The sequence below is a fragment of the Mercenaria mercenaria genome, chromosome 7 (genome assembly GCF_021730395.1).
Source record: "Mercenaria mercenaria strain notata chromosome 7, MADL_Memer_1, whole genome shotgun sequence".
Taxonomy (NCBI): Eukaryota; Metazoa; Mollusca; class Bivalvia; order Venerida; family Veneridae; genus Mercenaria; species Mercenaria mercenaria.
In genome coordinates this window covers 46,988,138-47,004,846 of record NC_069367.1, presented here as the reverse complement: position 1 = coordinate 47,004,846, position 16,709 = coordinate 46,988,138, and the positions used below count along the sequence as shown (strand labels likewise).

The following is a 16,709-nucleotide window of genomic DNA, read 5'->3' as shown; positions in this document are numbered from 1 at the left end:
GGGATTGTTTAACACTACGTTTATTCACTACAGCTAATACAAGATAACTGATTTAACAGTATAATACAAACATGTATACGTTCTTAGAACCGGCACGCTATACGCTAGTGCGGTGCAGGAGGGAGGAGCTACATTTCATGAATGAGTGACCATTACATCCCTCCTATCTTCAGATTTAAAATCTTATAATTATCGTATTTTCTAAGAACAAAATATAATGTGAAGCTTATAACACAAACAAAAGAAAGGCATCAAACTTTAAAGAAAATAAATATCAACAGTATCCGATTAATTCCCTATTTACTCATTTGTCATGCCTAATGATGTATTCCTTCTCATGAGGTTAGAGTCGTTTTCCCAGAACGAAATAAATGTCAGTATCAAATCATTAAGCTTCATATTTAGATTTACGATTCATTTATAAGTTCGTAGTTGTTCTTGAGAATGTCATTATTACCTGAATACAAGAAATAATGTCTGTAAAATTAAGGGATTATCATCTAATGTTCATCATGACACCAGAATAGTCTTTGAAAACACCATGAAATTTTGTTTTAAATGCTTGTAAAGTTAATGTCCATTTTGTCCGACGCTCATTAATCACCCCGTGATAGCGTTCGCTGATATTTTATTATCCACAGCTGTGCAAATTAAAGAGCTAGTTTGTGGAACCAGATATTTAGATTATAAACAAGAAAAAAAACCACTAGACATTAAATGACCACCAGCAGTGGTTATGCTCATTTGTTTCGCAATAGAATATGTACTTTGCAGGTTTTATTATGACCTGGCTATAACACTTCGCAGTATAATTGCACTTTTTGCACTTTACAGGTTTTATTATGACCTGGCTATCTAAAACACGCCACAAATAGAATCGCACTTTTTTTTTGTGCTTCCAGGTTTTATTATGACCTGAACATTAGAACACTTCCAACTAAATTAATCCATAAGTGTAAGAATTTTTCTTTTGTAATTGAGACACATTTTTTAGGCAATTTATACACACTGTATTTACTATTATTCGTCTATAAACCTTCTAGGGGGTCTTCGTTTCCTTCCTGATTTTCGCAGTGAGGTACCGTCGGCGTCGGAAGAGGATTTACACTGGTCGCTGTCGTTAAATGAGTTTACAGGTTTGAAATGGGATATGTCATGGGTAATTGTACGATCATTGTGTTGAACTGTGACCATAGAACCTTTTCTCGAGATTACCTTACCGACTGAAGAGCTGAATGGTGTGTCAAGTTTATTCCTTATATTTTGTTTCACAAGTACCTTGTCTCCAGGTTTTATTGTTGAATACTTCGTTTTCCGTCGGATGTCGGCATAACATTTATTTTTCATCTTTGCTTTAGTGTTTCTCTGACATACTTATCCTTTCTGAAAACTGAAAACTGGGGAAGTTTTGTTTTCATTTTTCTGTTAAAAATGAGTTCATACGGAGAAAGCCCAGTGCTTGGATGTGGGGTACTCCTATAGTTCATGAGGAAACTACTGATTTCAGTTTTAAAGTTCTTTCCTGATGCTGATGCGGTTTTCATGGTTTTAACTAAAGGCTTCATAAATGCCTCTGCTGTACCGTTTGCCATCGGATGGAGTGGTGTTATTTTTCTATGTTTAAAACCAAAACGATCTGCAAAGTCCGAGAAGATTTGACTGTTGAATGGAGATCCATTGTCAGTTTTCACGACACTTGGGATAGAAAACAAACTGAATAATTTCTCAAGATGTGGAATAACTGTTTGCGCAGAAAGGCTATGGAGTTTTTCTACAACAGGATATCTGCTATAGTCACATATGACTACCATGAAATATTCGCCTGACGGGAAAGGTCCACAAAAATCCACGGATACTTCGTCCCAAGGTTGTTTTGGTAACGGACTGGGTTTTATAGGCTCTTGTGTTGTTGAGGGAGAAGCGGACATGCACGGTATGCAGTTTTTACACATTTCATCTACACGTGTATCCATGTATGGAAACCAACATGTTTCTCTCAAAAGTGCTTTGCAGCGAACACGACCCTGATGACCTTCGTGTGCTAGCTTAACGACCTTTTGTTGCAGCGAATCAGGAATGCACAGTCGCGTGCCGCGCAATAAAACATTTCCTTCATCGAGTGACACGACAGTTAGCTCTTCGCTCACAGTTTGATAACTCCTGAAGCTGTCATCTTGGTAACATAATTGTTTCGACCAACTGTTATTCGGTAACGCGTCCATTACGCACTTAATAACACAATCTTTCTGAGTGGCAGTTGCGATGTCAGACATAGTTAATGAACTTGGCACTGACGTGTGAGCAATAAACCTGACGTAATCTTCAGCAAAGCTTTCAATTGGCTGCTCTTTAACTGGATGTCTGGAGCAGTAGTCTGAGATCATTTGGCTTCCGGCGCGATATTTCACTTTGAAATTGTAAGTTGTCAATTTTAACCTCCATCTTTCAAGGCGCGCTGACTGAATTTGCTTGGTGTTATTGAATATTGATTCTAAACAACGATGATCACTGATTAATGTAAACTCTTTTCCAAACAAATAAAGGTGGAAATGCTGGCAACCAAAAACACAAGCCAATGCCTCACGCTCTGTTTGGCTGTAGCGTTGCTCTACGGGTGTAAGTGACCTACTTCCATATGACACGATTCGATTTTCTTGAACCAAGATCGCAGAAACACCAACAGGACTTCCATCAACCCACAGTTCTGTTTGTTTTGACGGGTCAAAGTATGCCATGACCTTGTCACTGACTAATGCATTTTTCAGTTGATGAAACGCGTTTTCCTGCTGTGTTGTCCATTCAAATGGCTGATTTTGCTGTGTTAAGCGTCTGAGGGGTTCTGAGATTGTAGAGTAGTTTTCAATAAATCTTGACACGTAATTTGTCATTCCAAGGAAAGATCGAACCTCGCCCTGATTTTTCGGCTTTTCAACGTTCTTGATAGCAGTGATTTTCTCAGGATCTGGTGATATTCCCGATTCAGAAAAGACATATCCGAAGAATTTTATTTTGCTTTTTCCAAATTCACATTTTTCTTTGTTGAGTGTCAGATTTCTATCTTGTAGCCGTTGCAGAAGTGCTTCTAAGTTCGAGTCATGATCTGTTTGCGTTTTCCCATGAATGATTATGTCATCTGAAATGTTCAGCACACCATTTAATCCATTTATCACTTGCCGTATTTCATTTTGGAAAATTTCTGGGGCTACACTTACACCGAAATTTAGCCTTTTGTACCTCCAAAGTCCAACATGGCTTGCGAACACGGTCATGTTTCTTGATTCCTCGGAAAGTTCGAGCTGATGGAACCCTTTGTAAAGGTCCACCTTTGAAAACACGGTGGAGCCATTTAGTTCCATTATTATGTCATCCACTGTAGGCACGACATGTCTTTCACGCTTTAATGCTAGATTCGCTTTTCTCATATCTACACAAATTCTGACATCATTCGGAGACTTGGGTTTCGGAGCAACGACCAAGTTCGAGACCCAGGGTGTCGCACCTGTGGCTTTTTCAATTACATCAAGTTTTTCAAGTTTCTCGAGCTCTTGTGCAAGTTTATCACGGACGTGAAACGGAATGCGTCTAGCTGGCTGGGCAGTAGGTATTACACTTTCGTCTATATGGAATTTGATTTGCTTATCCTTTAATTTTCCTAGCCCATTGAACACTGGTTTGTATTTGTCATATAAGTCTGAATACTTCTCATTTCTACTAGATATAGTCTGTATGACTGGTACAATTTCAAGCTCCACGGCGGTTTCATAACTTATCAAATTTTCCGATGCACCGTTCACGACATGAAAATCCGTTGTTGCGAATTTAGGACCCGATTCTATGACACATACGTATTTCCCTTTTATAGACAATGGTTTGTTTTGACCGAATGCATATGCTTTTGTTTTTGTTTTCTGGATTTTCGGCTTCGGTCTCATTTTGTCGATTAAAGACTCGTCGAGAATATTCAAGCTACTTCCTGTGTCAACAAGAAAAGTCACATCAACACCATTTACTTTTAAGTTTACTTTTGGCACTTTTTTGTTTGAAATTTTCTTTACAACACTAAGTCCAAAAGCCACATCCGTTTCAGAACAAGATTCGTCTTCACTGTTGGTTTCATAGCCATTGTTATTTTCGGATATTTCGTGTAGTTGTCCTTTTGAATTCAGCCGTTTACGACATACCCCAATGAAATGGTTTCTTTTATGGCAGTAATTGCATTTTGCGCCAAGGGCTGGGCATTTTCGCGCATGTGGATAAGTTCCTTCGCAGTTTCTACACTTCTGTATTTCTTTCTGATAAGCAGGATTTTCAGGCTTTCGTCGCTGGGAAGGATGTTTCTTAATTTTGTTTACCGGAAGACTGTCATGTCTGTCCATTGCGTGTGCTTGTTTTTCCGCCATTTCCATACTTCTTGCTAAAATTAGGATGTCTTTCAATTCCTTTTCTTCTTCTAAGCACTTAATTCTTAATTTCTTTGATACGCATCCTTGTATTATCTGACTTTTAATTTCACCATCCTTATCACTGAATTCACAATGTTCCGCTTTCTGTCGTAATTTCGTGACATACATATCTATTGTTTCGCCTTGATTTTGCTTCAGATTTCTAAACTCAAATCTTTCGAATTCTTTATTCTTTTTTGGCATGAAGTAGTCATGAAGCGCAGATTTTGTTTCTGTATAATTGTCGTCGGTAGTTCCAAGGTGGAGCGTCTCGTATATTTCAAATACTTCATCTCCGGAGTAGTGTAATAACAATGCCTTTTTTCTTTTATTTTTGTCTATGTTCATTCCCACAAATAAATTCTCTAATTTCGCGACATATTTGTTCCATCTTACACCTGCAGACTGTTCATCACTGTAAACTTCAAATTTCGGAAATTCCGGAATGCTAGCCATAGTTCAATTGTTCATAAATATCCACTGTTTTATTGCACTGATTAAATTGATAAATTGTATTCCATAATTCTTCGAAAAGCACGCTTTATCCTCGTCGCCAATGTAATGTTCTGATTATATATATGAACATTTCGGACCCTTAAAGGGATTTGTATTCTAAATGACTGACCCAAGACGGGATTGTTTAACACTACGTTTATTCACTACAGCTAATACAAGATAACTGATTTAACAGTATAATACAAACATGTATACGTTCTTAGAACCGGCACGCTATACGCTAGTGCGGTGCAGGAGGGAGGAGCTACATTTCATGAATGAGTGACCATTACAACAACAATCCTTGTTTAGTTAATGACAGAGTTTATAGTTCCTTGTTGATTAATTTCTGTTAATAAAAGATTAACAAGCATATCAAACCCTTAATGAATTATATACAGAATTCAGCAGAAAAAAAGCCGAAAAATAAACCAAATAAATTGTTAAACTACAATATGAGAAGGCACATGCATCAGTTTATGTTGTTATAAATTCAACAATGAATTGATCGGTATGATACTATTTGTTTTAAGAACAATTAATTGACTGGATCAATTGGAAAGAATTGTTAAATCATAATGTTCACTGAATGTGCAGAAAACAAATACAGTGTGCGACATTAATGGTAGCCCGAACGCCAATGGCTACGAAAAATCAGCTCGGGCGACAGAAAATCGACAGACCGTAGCCCGTTGGGCTATGAAAAATTCTGAGGAATAAATTTACCAAAAAGATCATTGCAAACGTGGGAGCAAAATAGTTGCTTTGAAGCTTCAAACTTCGCTCAAATCCAATCTCAAAGAGAATTTAAGTCGCCCGAATTTTTTTTGGATGCGCACTCGCTAATCTTTTGACAATTTGCACCATGTCATAATGTGCGTTGAATACACACTCGCCGATAGCATAATTTAAGCTCCGCCTCTTCAGGTACTTGTGAGATTTTCGCGAGAAGTGTGAAAGCAAATCAAATTATCGGTTTCACCAGAGGCAATTGTAATGGGCCAATTAGCGCCGCGGTTACATCTTTGACACTAAGCATTTAATTGTCAACATGTGCGAGTCGTTTTCTAAAGAAATTGTCAATTACATATGCGATTAATTGGAATTATAGACACAATTATTTGGTATCCATGGTAAAACAACGACATGTAAAGTATTAACTTCGTAAAACTAACTTTGATGGATGAATTGATTTGAATACCGGTATGTATTTCTAGGTTTGACACAGTTTTCTTTCAGTTTTATTTGAATGAGAAACTGTTCACACAAGTGGTGACTCGGTATAAATGATAAACCCCTTTTCGTCCTGCATTCATATATTACACGATATAGCAACAAAAAAATCAGCGTGTTAGGTTAGATTCAGCACTGTCCTGAACAGAAATCTTTTTTTTTTTTTTTTAGAATTTTGTATTGAAACAGTAATCACTGTGTATGGTAAAATGATGTAACTAAGAAAATGAATGGTCATTGAATCAATTCACAGCATCGAGGTAGAAATATAAAAATTAATGGAGTCTTCCAACTTCTCCCTAAAGTCTCCCCACTTCTCCTTAAATCAGTTTGAGGGAGAATTGACTTCTCCCAAAAAAATAATGGGCCTAGCGAGACCCCTGGTCAGTCTGCTGCCAAGCTATTTCTTGTCTACAAAGCTGTTTAGATCTCTTTTCATGACTCTGTGTCTTTGACTTTCTGCACAATTTTGTGAACACTGTTTCAGATTTTGAAATCAATTCTGAAAAACTCATACAAATTCTGAAATATATCAATATTCACCAACCTACAGCAGTATATTGAAAGAAATTAAATATTACTAGAATGAAAGTCTTGTTCATTCTTTAGCAAAAAAATTAGTGGGGCTACAAAAAATTCTGTTGGGCTACAAAAAATTGAAAGTCCATAGCCCCATTGGCTATGGTGTTAAAAAGTTAATGTTGCACATTGCAAATACCCTGATTCTTCATTCTAAGATTATGTGCTAAATGTTAGGATAAAAGAGTTATGTCACAATATAATTTTAACATCATTTTATCTATTTGTGCCAGTTCACATCCTAGTGATCTGTTTGCTGTCCCTCAGTTATTTGCATTTTGAAAGAAAATGTAAACTATCGAGTGAATGCTGGTATCTGTGAACCATTTAGATTCAAGCTTTAGGTGAATATTGATAAAATCCTATTCAATATTTTATTTACCAAAAAGTTAAAAATGTTAATGTTGATGTTTATATTATACATTTATAAGATTTTAATGTATTCCTTAGAATAAGAACACTATATAAATTTAATTTAATTGTATTTAGAAATCCATATGCTGTTTTTCACAATGCCAGTCAAAGTGAAGAATAAATTTTCAATTAATTACCATAACAGTTACCGTATTTTCCCTAAGTCTTGGGACAGCATAAAATAATTATTTTTTTCACTGTCCCATTGAAGACTTATTTCCCGAAAAATAATTATTTTGAAAAGTGTCCCAAAAATATGGACACAATAATCGTCATCGGGTAACATCCCCCACCCATCCGTGTTGAAAGCGAAAAAATAAACGTTAACGATTATCGGTAATTATTCTGTTGATAAACAAAGTAATTGGCCTTGTTTTCATCATCAATTAACACCCCCTCAAAGAGCTAAAAGTGTGTCGGTATCATGACATTAGAAGGTATAGTTTCCCCGAGATTTTCATGGAATTACGTCATGTTTTCCCACCATGTTGCACATCACTGTTTGATCGTACCGCCTCCTTTCTTTAAAGTGCTGAAAAGTAGATCTAGTGTTGTAAAAATCAATAAAAAAACTTTTTTTTAATTTGTTAAAGCCAATGTGCAATATCCCGTATAAACTGACAGGTAAACGTGTCAAACTATAATAGCGGATATCTTTCCTCTGTGACCTATTTGCCCTCAAGGAAATTTCAAAATGGTTTGAGAAGAATATCTTATTATGAAGTGTTGTGTCAAAAAATACATGTACATGCACAAAGATTCATTCAAAACTTATTAAAAACCGCAACAACATCATCATTGTTTTTGTTTTTTTTAACCGCATCCCGATTTTCTATTTACGTTCACGAGGTCACGTAACAGAAATCTGTTTGCCAAAAATCGTTTTACTTCATATTTTTAAATTGCTGCTGCTTTTTCATTATTTAAGATTTTTCTATTCTGTCTTTTGTACTTTCTGGTCAAAAGTCTGAATTTTATGCCTATAGTTTGTATCATTTATTTACTTTTAGAAAGAAATAAGTATTTAGGATCGCGCTGTTTGAAATTTTGCAAGTAATTTTATGAAAATTCGACCGTTTTTATAGAATTTTGCCTACATTTCTGTTGATACCTTTTTAAAATCGTTATAGAATTCAAACTATATTACTTCTCAATCAGTGTTGAAAATCTGAAGCGATAAAATCAAAAAATGAATGTGTGACGCGCGTTTTTTGTATACGTGTCGATAAACAAAAAAAACGGCGTTGTAAGTTAGACATTACGATAGGTTGCACATGCTCGTGGAATGGAAAATTACCGGCATGGCGTTTTGATAGCTGTACGATTCGTGGGTAAATTCCAGTCAGTGGTAAATAAAAATAACTAACGGACTTCCTGGCTGCAGTAAAAAAAATATACAACACTTAACTGGTATGGTAAAAAACACTTTACTGTCAAAGGAATATCAAGTAAAAACACGACACGAAAATGTTAAAAAAATAGTCTTTGGTTCTTATAATTATTTGACATTTTGATCGATACAACACCATACAATGTATAATAACAGTATTTGAGTTACATCTTGAATCAGTACACAACAATAGTCCCAACACTTAGGGACGAAAAATACGCTGAGAAAATATATGTCCGAAAAATTAGGGACAAGAAAAATAAATATTTTTCCAGATTTTAAGGGTGTTCCAAGATTTAGGGTGTCCCAAGACTTTGGGAAAATACGGTACATCTGAATGAGACAGTAACATTAATAATTACATTTATTTACAGATTAATTAAATACCATTATGTGTTTCTCAGTTACAATTACATAAAATTAACAACTATACAACCACCAATAAAGGTATGCACATTTTGAGATATATATATAGTAGTGTTATTTCTAGAGCTCAAAAAGGGCGGGCAGGGTGCTGTCCGAAAGGGGCAGGGTGCTCTTTTAGACGTGAAAGTTACCATAGCAGTAGTTGCATTTGTAGATGTCTATAGTTAATATGTATTCCATTTATCTTTATTGCACACTTAAAAGAAATGTCACAGAATAAAGTGGTAAATCTTCCCAAAACCAGTAACAAAATTTACAAAGGCTTTTTACTTACTTAATAGTTTAGGTTAAACCATTCAAGCATTTCTCTTAAAAAATGTCACAAAGAATGTTTACTTATTCATATGAAATAGTGGAGGGCCTTAATTAATATAAGCTTAATCTTGAAACCAAATTATGTCGTAAACAACATAGTTAAAGGCCTGTTTCAGGACACATCGTAAACTAATAATTATCAGAAGTCGTGTTGTATTGATCAGGTCTTTCATCAATATTTCATTAACAGAAAAGTGTTATTAGTCAGGTTAAAGTTTACTAAAACGCATATCCAAAATATACAATCCGGATACTGGTACACTTTCGGAATGTTGTCTGAAAGTAGTTTTTACTCAGTTTACATGACCCACTAGGGTAAACCAGAGATAGTTCCTCAAATTTTGATGTTTCTCAACATAAAAAATTCCCCGACTGTCAGCTTTTTTGAAGGAAATATGGAAAAATTGCACACGACATCGGGAGTAATAAGACTCGTGAACTGACATTCTAAACTTACTTTTACTTTCGATATTCATTAAAATTTGTGCATTTTCTAGTTTAAATTACAGTAGAATCAAACTGGACTGATGTTATACTTGTTAATATACTAAACAACGGTCTAATTTAAATTTTGCACAGAGAAATCTAGGGCACTTTTAACGTGCTCGGTAATCAGCTGGCCACTTACGCACGCCTTTTTGACATTTCACAGGATCCATACTCTTTATCATTTAGTTGTAACACTTCATTGATTCTCATTACCTGTGTGCACACGCCGTGACGTAATTTGCTGATCAAAAAACGTCGAGGCATGTCAACAGGGAAATTGGCGGGATTAAGCAGAAGATCAAAGGCAAAAGGGCATATTTTAAGGGCAGCGTGGCGGCAGAAAAAAAGGGCAGGGCGGGGCGCCCCGCTGCGTCGCTCTAGAAATAACACTAATATAGTGTCTGCTTCATGCACATTGCTCTCTTAAACTTTAGCCTGTTGGTCCCAAGTGAATCTCTCCTTTGTAATATATCACATCTGATAGTTTTGACTAAAGTTCAGTATTAAGTTGTTTAACATACAGTTTCTGCCTTTTTAGTTGACTTTTCAAAACAATTTAATTTTTCCTTTTCCATGAATTTGCATTTGGCAGTGGAAGTAGATCACCTTCTATCAGTAGCTAGCACTAAAGCATCTGCCAGTTCTTTTTACTAAGGATCACTACCTCGGTTTTGGTTTAGGCTCAGGTTTCTATTGCCCAGAATCAAAACCTGGGTGGCAGTAACACTGTTGTCAGCATGTCAGTATTTTCTCTGAAAAAGTAAGAATATATATTTCAGATATTATTGGTATTAAGTTTGTAAGTGAACACAGAACATCCATTAGTATACTTGCTGAAAGGAAGTTAAATATTTAAAAAAAATGAAATAAAAATGTTAAAACGATAAACTTACAGGTGAACATTTCTCACAATTTCATTCATTTTATAACGTTTCAGATTAGCAATACATGTACTGGGTAGTAAATTACAGAATTAAAATTGTAGGAAGAATGTTGTTCTGGCCACAAAAGAAATAAAAGAAAATATAAGGTTATTTTTCTTCTATTTAAAGTAACAGCAGTTTATAGGCCCCTTCACCTCAGAAGATTTCTTTTACGTCATGTAGTTTTCCCCTCAAACTGACTTTACATCCCTTTCCATAGTATCATCCAAATTTCCCTCTATATAACAGGCCCATACAGCCAGGGCCCTTCCCTTTTCAGAAAAAATACCACCTTGTATTGTAACAGTGCTTACCTTAATGTGATTAACACAGTTTGAAGTAATTTAGACCTCCAAATTTGGTTTAAGCACAGGATTTGCATCTGGTTTCACTGTCCAAGGAACATTCAGTTTATTTGTTATGTCTTCCAGCACAGGTGACATTTTATATTGAAGTAACTCATGTTCACTACAAGACCAAAATGAAAACTGTAGCTACAATATAAGCTTATGATAACATTTTACAACTTTTCACACTTGGACGACAATAACAAGCCAATTATCAGATTTGTACTTTGAGCTTTTGGCTACAGATTTTTAAACAGCTGTTCTCAATACAGCCTGTAATTACTCTATTGTACAGAATTTTACATGCAGGTTAATTATATATTATAGTAATGTTTATTGTTTATTAAAATCTTATCAAAGTACACAAATCAATAGTAAAACATCATCAATATTTAAAGACAGAAAAAAACAGCTAAGAAATTGAATTAATGATAACTTTTGTGTTCTGTAGAATTTGAAAGTGTTTTTGTACACATGGCAGGGGGCATATAGATTTGGTCTTGTCCGTCCATGCGTCCGTCCGAAGTTCGTGACACACCTAGCTAAAAAAATATGTGATATAAATTAATGAAACCTTGCATGAGTTTTTATCATGATATGAACTTGCGCACCTCCTATTTTTCATCTGCCTCCGCCCTCTATTTCCAGAGTTATGGCCCCTGAAATAGTCAAAAATGCACATTGTCACCTTGTGACGTGCCTAGCTCAAAAAGTATTTAAGAAGAATTAATTAAACCTTGCATGAGTCTTTATCATGATATGAATTTGCGCACCTATTTTTCATGTGGGTCCGCCCCCTTCTTCTTCTTGAGAATTATATTGCTTATTACAAGGTTACGGCCCTTGAAATAGCCAAAATAGTGGATTTTTTGTTTGTGATGCTCATAGCTCAAAAAGTATATGGCTTAGAATACTGAATCCTTTTCATAAAATGTTAGTTTAGGCTCTATTACTCCCTTAAGACTGTAAACATTTGAATTATTGCCCATTATTTGTGATGAATGTACCAGTGGGGGGCACACCCTGTGTCCTACAGACACATTCTAGTTTTAACCCAGAATCAGAATAACAATTTAGTGATTAGCATGTGTTTTGAAAGCCTCCTCAGGTGAATTTTTCATTTAGGTTTTTCATGCCTCATTGACCTTAAGTTTGTCGTAAAAGGCATACCAAACTGTTCAGAACAAGTGCAATAGGCTTGATTGGAACGACACTTTTGGCCTAATACCATACGCACTTTGACTATTCAAATTCTGTTTTTGCTCCTCGAAAGGGGATGTCGCTGCTTCGTTGGTTTTGTTTTTATCTCCCGCCGATGAAACCCGCCGATAAAAGTGGGAGTGGGGTATTGAAATGGCGTTGTCCAGCCGTCAGTCCATCCGTCCGCAGCTGTTCCTCAGTAACTAGCAGGTAGAATTTCATGAAACTTAAAATAAACATGAACCAACATACTGCGATGATGCCCGTCAAGTTTTGTTTTTTTTGATTGGTCAATTTCCCTTAGAGTTATTATGTCTCCCTCAGGAGACATATTGTTTTTGCCCTGTCCGTCCGTCCGTCCGTCCTTCCGTCCGTCCGTACTTCACACTTCATTTCCAAGCAATAACTGGAGAACCATTTGACCTAGAACCTTCAAACTTCATAGGGTTGTAGGGCTGCTAGAGTAGACGACCCCTATTGTTTTTGGGGTCACTCAGTCAAAGGTCAAGGTCACAGGGACCTGAACATTGAAAACCATTTCCGATCAGTAACTAGAGAACCACTTGACCCCGAATGTTGAAACTTCATAGGAAGATTGGCCATGAAGAGTAGATGACCCTATTGATTTTGGGGTCACTCCGTCAAAGGTCAAGGTCACAGGGGCCTGAACATTGAAAACCATTTCTGATCAATAACTAGAGAACCACTTGACCCAGAATGTTGAAACTTCATAGGATGATTGTACATGCAAAGTAGATTACCCCTATCGATTTTGGGGTCACTCCATTAAAGGTCAAGGTCACAGGGACCTGAACATTGAAAACCATTTCCGGTCAGTAACTTGAGAACCACTTGACCCAGAATGTTGAAACTTAATAGGATGATTGGTCATGCAGAGTAGATGACCCCTAACGATTTTAGGGTCACTCTGTGAAAGGTCAAGGTCAAAGGACCTGAACATTGAAAACCATTTCCGGTCAGTAACTTGAGAACCACTTGACCCAGAATGATGAAACTTCATAGGATGATTGGTCATGCAGAGTAGATGACCCCTAACGATTTTAGGGTCACTCTGTTAAAGGTCAAGGCCACAGGGGCCTGAACATGGAAAACCATTTCCAATCAATAACTTGAGAACCTCTCGACCCAGAGTGTTGAATTTCATAGGATGATTGTTCATGCAGAGTAAATGACCCCTATTGTTTTTGGGGTCACTCCGTTAAAGGTCAAGGTCAAAGAGGCCTGAACATTAATAACCAGTTCCGATCAGTAACTTGAGAACCACTTGACCCAGAATGTTGAAACTTCATAGGATGATTGAACATGCAGAGTAGATGACCCCTATTGATTTTGGGGTCAGTCTATTTAAGGTCAAGGTCACAGTGGCCTGTTTATGTAAAATCATTTTTTGGAAATAACTTGAGAACCACTTGACCTACTATGTTGAAACTTAATAGGATGATTGGACATGCAGAGTAGATGACCCCTATTTATTTTGAGGTCACTTGATCAAAGGTCAGGGTCACAGGAGCCTGAACAGTGACTTGAGAACCACTAGGCCAAGAGTGTTGAAATTTAGCGGGATGACTTGACATGCCAAGTAGATGAACTCTATTGCAGCCAACCATCAGTGTCTCTTTGACTTTCGCTCATGACCCCTATTGACTTCTTGCCTATAGGACTTTGCATTGGGGGAGACATGCGCTTTTTTACAAAAGCATTTTCTAGTTGCCCTTGATTTAATGAAAAATGCCCAAAAATGTCCATCTGCAGCCATTTCTCAGTAACTATCAGGTAGAATTTCATGAAACTTGAAATAAACATGCACCAACCTACTGCGATGATGCCCGTCAAGTTTTTTTTTGATGGTCAATGTCCCTTAGAGTTATTGCCCTTGATTTAATGAAAAATCTGTGTCTGCAGCAATTTCTCAGTAATAAGCTGATAGAATTTCATGAAACTTGAAATAAATATGAACCAACATGCTTTGATGATGCCTGTCATTTTATTTTTCAATTGGTCAATTTTCCTTAGGGTTATTGCCCTTTAATTGTTTAAAAATCTACAGATTTGTACATAACAAACCAACCAATTGGTAGAATTTCATTAAACTTCTTTCATTCTTTTCCACGAAAATTTATTATAAACATGTGAAGTTTTGTACCCACACCTGGTCACCACCTTGCCTTGGTCCCCCACTCCCCCAACTCCCACAAAAAAAAAAAAAAAAAAAAAAAAAATCTTTTTATTATTATTTCTTTTTAAACCTTCCATGAATATTTATCAGCATGCAAAGTTGTACCGTTCCCCCACCTCAGTCTTGCCCACCACCCTGATCATGCATCCCCATCTCCCACCCATTTTTAGCTCGACTATTCATAGAATAGTAGAGCTATTGCACTCGCCCATGCGTCGGCGTCCGCGTCGGCGTCCGCGTCCGCGTCCCGATTTTGGTTAAGGTTTTGTATGTAAGCTGGTATCTCAGCAACCACTTGTGGGAATGGATTGAAACTTCACACACTTATTCACTGTGACAAACTGACTTACATTGCACAGGTTCCATAACTCTATTTTGCTTTTTTACAAAATTATGCCCCTTTTTCGACTTAGAAATTTTTGGTTAAGGTTTTGTATGTAAGCTGGTAATTCAGTAACCACTTGTGGGAATGGATTGAAACTTCACACACTTATTCACTGTGACAAACTGACTTACATTGCACAGGTTCCATAACTCTATTTTGCTTTTTTACAAAATTATGCCCCTTTTTCGACTTAGAAATTTTTGGTTAAGGTTTTGTATGTAAGCTGGTAACTCAGTAACCACTTGTGGGAATGGATTGAAACTTCACACACTTATTCACTGTGATGAACTGACCTACATTGCACAGGTTCCATAACTCTATTTTGCTTTTTTACAAAATTATGCCCCTTTTTCGACTTAGAAATTTTTGGTTAAGGTTTTGTATGTAAGCTAGTATCTCAGTACTTACTAATGGGAATGGATTGAAACTTCACATACTTGTTCACTGTCATGATCTGACATGCACTAAGCAAGTCCCATAACTCTACTCTTTTTTTTCCAAAATTATGCCCCTTTTTCGACTTAGTAGTTTTTGGTTAAATTTTTGTATGTAATCTGATATCTCAGTATCCACTAATTGGAATGGATTGAAACTTCACACACTTGTTCACTGTCATGATCTAACATGCACTGTGAAGGTCCCATAACTCTACCTGGCATTTTTACAAAACTATGCCCCTTTGACTTAGCAGTTTTTGGTTAAGTTTTTGTATGTAAGCTGGTATCTCAGTATCCACAAATTGGAAAGGATTGAAACTTCACACACTTGTTCACTGTCATGATATGACATGCAGTACAGAGGTTCAATACCTCTACTTTGCATTTTACAAAATTATGCCCCTTTTTCAACTTTTGTATTCATTCAATTGACAAGGCTGTTGAATAGTCGAGCGTTGCTGTCCTCCGACAGCTCTTGTTTTTCTTTTCATCATTTTTGATTTTCCATCAATATTTATAATCAACATGAGAGATTTTGTATCCTTTCCTGGTCACCCCTGCTGCCCTCCACCCCCCCCCCCCCCCCCCCCCAAAAAAAAAAAAAAAAACAACATTCATTTTCTGTTAAAATGATCTTGACTAATGAAATTATTTGCTTCTTAGTAACGTCCTAAACTTTTTGCCGTATATATTTTTTTGCCATTCCTCACCACAAGCCCTTTCGGCGGGGGATACCAATTCATCGAATTTGCTTGTTGTTCCTCTGACTGTCCTGCAATTCTTGCCTGCAGTATTTCTCAGCAACCACTCACTGGAATTGAACAAAACTTCATAGGAATCTTCACTTCATGCTCTGGTTGGTTGATTTTTTCACTGAGTTATTGCCCTTTGATTATTCAACATCAGTGTACTATAGCACAGTTTCTTGTCTGTAGTATTCCTCAGCAACCACTTGCTTGAATTCAGTGAAAGCTCATAGGAAGCTTCACTTTCAAGAGGAGGTGCGCATAGTTTCTTCATGTTCTGTCAGGTTAATTTTTCATTGAGTTACGGTGTAGCCCTTCAGTTACTCAACATTTGTTAACTTCTTGTGCAGATCATTCATCAGCAACCTTTGGCTGGAATTCTGTTCAACTTCATAGAAGCTTCACTCCCAAGAGGAGATGCTCATATTATCATCATGAACTTCCGGTCAGGTGGTTTCGTTTTCAGTGTGATTATTCAACATTAGTAAACTATAGTACCATCTTTGTCTGGAGTATTTCTTCACATTCTTTGGCGGGGATATTCAATAAGAATTCATAGGAAGCTTCACTCCCAAGAGATGTGCATAATATCTTCATGTTCTGGTTAGATTATTATGCCCCCGAAGGGAGGCATATAGTTTTTGAACCGTCTGTCGGTCTGTCTGTCGGTCTGTCAGTCTGTCCGCAATTT

General features: G+C 36.6%; 1 protein-coding gene across 1 annotated transcript in view; it reads left to right on the top strand.

Annotated features, from left to right (window-relative positions):
* Nucleotides 1-16,709, top strand: part of LOC123554233 (26S proteasome non-ATPase regulatory subunit 1-like) — a 319,840-nt gene that overhangs the window by 512 nt on the left and 302,619 nt on the right. The gene's annotated exons all lie outside the window — the stretch shown is intronic.